The following is a 312-nucleotide window of genomic DNA, read 5'->3' as shown; positions in this document are numbered from 1 at the left end:
CAGAGAAACCTGGCGAGGAGACGAGACGGCGACCCAGCCAGCCAATCGGAGAAGCAGACAGAGGAGGGAACCAAGGACAGATGGACAGAAGAACAGACGGAGAGACGGACCGAGGAGGAAGGGGACGAGGAGATCAGTGGACCTGTCCACCAACATGTAGTCGAGGTGGACATAGAGATTAATATCATACAAAAAGACGATGTCGGTGAGAGTGAAAAGGCCCCAACGCCACCTCCGATCAAACCTAGTGCCAAACGGAAATCCACCACCCCTCAGAGGCGGAGGAGGCAGCCCTCTGCCAACGACGCGCCG

Source organism: Notolepis coatsorum (assembly GCF_963971535.1).
Source record: "Notolepis coatsorum genome assembly, chromosome: 15".
Lineage (NCBI taxonomy): Eukaryota > Metazoa > Chordata > Actinopteri > Aulopiformes > Paralepididae > Notolepis > Notolepis coatsorum.
This window is presented reverse-complemented; position numbering follows the sequence as displayed.